We start from the raw sequence: 3,608 nt of genomic DNA on the forward strand, positions 1-3,608 counted from the left end.
CTTGCGTGCGAACTGCTACTAGGTCATCCGTCCGTGGTGGGCTCTCGTGCCTTTTTTTTTTTGTTTTGAGAATTCGTGGGCTCTCGTAGCTGTGTGTAAATCGGTAGCTTAGCTGGGCGCCTGGCCCTTGGCTATGTCATGGGCTAGGCCGGGGCCCATAAGGAAAAAGGCACACCGCGGGCCTGGCCCCTGGGGCCCTGGGGTGTAGATCCGGACCACACCTATGTGGTTGGGCTTGCAGCCAGCTTCCACGCGCTGAAGCCAGCAGCCCACCCAAACAGCTAGCTTTAAGTTGGCTTTGGCAGCGCAGCTGCAGATTTCTGTTCGCACACGAACACGTTACCGTATACCTCCAACGTCGAGGGTGATGCACCGCAACTCACGTCGAAGGAGACCCGCCAAAAACGCGGTACGCAAGACAATCCGGCGGGCGTTTTTTATGACCCGAAACCCCACACGCCCGGGAGGGACCCCGTCAGGGCGCGCGGCCGCTATGGGCTGCCCTAGGTCGACCTGATCGCCCCTAGGGCCTCGAGGTTCGCCGCCCTGCAGTGGAGAAGAACAAGCGAAGAACGAGGAAGAAGAAGGACTAGGGTTAAGGACAAAAGATAAAAGATAAAAGGTGGTAGATGATTTGTTCGATTGTGTGTTGTCCTTCAATCGACCATCACCTCTTACATATATATGAGGCGGCTAGACTTTGCGTATAAGAAAAGGACTCAAATCCCGTCCAAAACATCAAAAGATAACCTAACTCGGACTACGAGGGCCGGAACTTCCGGGCTAAAATTACATCAAGTTGCCCACTTGCAAAACTCCTGAAGGTCGCATATGGCTTCGGATCGCGATGGTCCCAAAAGCAAAGTTGTAGATCTTGTAATGGAGAAAAATTCCTTAGTTGATCACTTTTTCATCCGAGGTCATCTTAATGTCGAAATTGGCCCCGCAAATCTACAAATAATGTTAAAATTCCAGTTTTCGGGGCGCACTGCGTGCAAACTTTCGGTTTAGCCCGGAACCTCCCCGGAAGTTTTGCCCGGAACTTCCGGGGCAGACTTATGCAGCACACTGTTTTGGCTCTAACTTTTGCATACGAACTTCAATTTAGACATTGTTTATATCAAAATCGATCATTTCGACGAGATGAAGACAATCCGTGTAGAAACTTTTCTCTTATGAGGCCATTTTGGGGAGGTAATCAGCTCAATAGTGTTCTGAATAGAAAATCCGAATACTTCGAACACAACTTCGGCCTTAGAAATGAGACCGGATGGCTATGGCCCAAATATCAAAGTTTCTCCTCTTGACTATACGGAGCTTTCTCACTTTGAACACTTCTCCATTTGAGGCCATCTTAATTAAGTTCTTGGCTGTGCCAAAATTTGGTGTCAACACATGCCCCCCTGTTTTTCGGCAAACTTGTATGTCGAATAATAACTTGCACGATGCTTTTCCTAAGGACGATGTCAACACTCCATTGGACATTTTATGTGCTTAAGACGATAATTTCTATATCGGCCATTGCTTGTGTGAACATTTTGATGCAAGCTTGGGTGAAACTTTCTCAACTTCATTAATCCAACTATAAAGTTCCATTTGTATGCATGTCAAAACCATCCGTCAACCATATTGTTCACCCTTCTGCTAGGATCTTGCAGATAATCAACAATGAACTTCCTTGAATCCTTACTTTGCCTGCATAAAAGTTTCATTAGTGGCCGAGGTGGTGACCTCCAATTCGGCCTTACCTATGTTGGCAATAATAAGCATCGGCTATTGATAGACGTGCAATACACCATGACCAACATGGTAGCCGTATGTTTGCTATGCCAACCCTCTCCATTTTTCATGCCTAGATATATGATCAATTTTAAAGCAACCCAAGGTAAATTTTATATCTAGACATACCCCAAGATAAATTATAAGTGATTCGTCAAAACATTGATAACCCTTGGATATTTGTTGCACTACTCATAATGAATCACCAAAAGCCTCAATATGTTTAGCACATATGGCAAAAGTTCCAAACCGAATAACATTGCATATTCGGCTTTGATTATTGTGCAATAAATATTTTAAGAAGCATGAGGCTTCACAGAACAACACTATATGGAGATATATAAACAACACCAACACCGTGGCCATTGTTATGAATTCAACTATCAAAACATAATCTCCATAGTACTGGTCTCGCTCTCCAATTGAACTAAGGATGATGTTAGAATACTACACCGGCCATGCATTGACATACTCTTAGGACGATAGGTAAATATCGGTCATTACCATGTAAACTTCGTTCAAAGCACATATAGCCGAAACAAACAAACGAAATGTCAAATCAAGTATTTCGACCCTTTGGATCAACAAAAAACTTGTAGCTAACCAAATGTATAGTGACTTGGTAATACCTTTCATGATGTAAGAAATTACATTACATCCATGGATTAAAATAAGCCCATTGAGGGTTACCAATCATACCTGATGATGAATTCCATGGCATAAGCGTTAATGGCATAGTTGAAGAATATGGATAATGTGTAGACCGAAGATGCTGAAACCTTCAGCTTGGTCCTTCATAGTTTTCAGTCTTTTCATTCTTCACCTTTGCCGCACTTCTTGTAGTGAAAGCTTGCACATAATTCTTATTTTAAGCACTTCCTTTGGGAACCCATGCCATGTTCCTATCTTCAAGTTCTTGTGCACTAAGTTTTTGTAATTTCTTCTTTTGCCAATATGATAAGCCGAGTATGCACCCCGGCTGCGATTTTGTTTGAAGCAATGACAATTCTTGTTTTACCTTGTGCACTTTGAACTTCTTTTCTTCAGATTTGGCACTTTGATTCTCGACAATTGATTGCTTCTTCTCATTGCCTTTAGTAGCCAATCTTAACACTTTAATTGGCTCTTTATCCTTTAAGATCAAATCTGAATTGGCACTCTTGCGACCATCTTTTCTAACTCGATATACTTGTTTGATCACCTCTTTCTTCTTTCTTGAGCTCCAGACCGATTCTTTCTTATTGAAACGGTCTTGAACATATGACTGCTTACTGAATGTTGATCTTCTTGGAGCTGCATAATAATGGTGAGATGGTCTACAATATGATAGAGAATGTGCCATTGTATTATACCTGTCCCATGATGAATATCGATCTACATGAGCATAGGGAGGCATCCATGACATTGGCATCGGCAATCCAAAATAAGGATATGAACGCGTTGCATTAAAATTGTCTTCTTGCCAATACCGATCCTTGGATTTGCGCCTAGGGGGTGATCGTGATGCTTTTGCATTACTCGACCGATAAGCACCATTCTCTTCACTTTTCTTTTGATATTTATCTAATAACTATGCAAAAGTTACCTTGGATTTCTTGTGCTTGTGCTTATTGCGGCCTTTATCTCCTTTGGTTTTGCTTGCATCGATCTTTGGATTACTTTGTTGCCCTCCCCAGTCCTTGGCGTCTTTATTGTATCTTCAATAGAACTCATGCCTTCAAGAATATTTTCATTGTGCACTTGAACAACTTCTTTACTTGAAAACTTGATCCCACCACCTGCAGCTTTTACCTTCTCATCTTTAAAGGAATCGTCTTGAAGCAGCCGAT

Source organism: Triticum dicoccoides, chromosome 4B, assembly GCF_002162155.2.
Source record: "Triticum dicoccoides isolate Atlit2015 ecotype Zavitan chromosome 4B, WEW_v2.0, whole genome shotgun sequence".
Lineage (NCBI taxonomy): Eukaryota > Viridiplantae > Streptophyta > Magnoliopsida > Poales > Poaceae > Triticum > Triticum dicoccoides.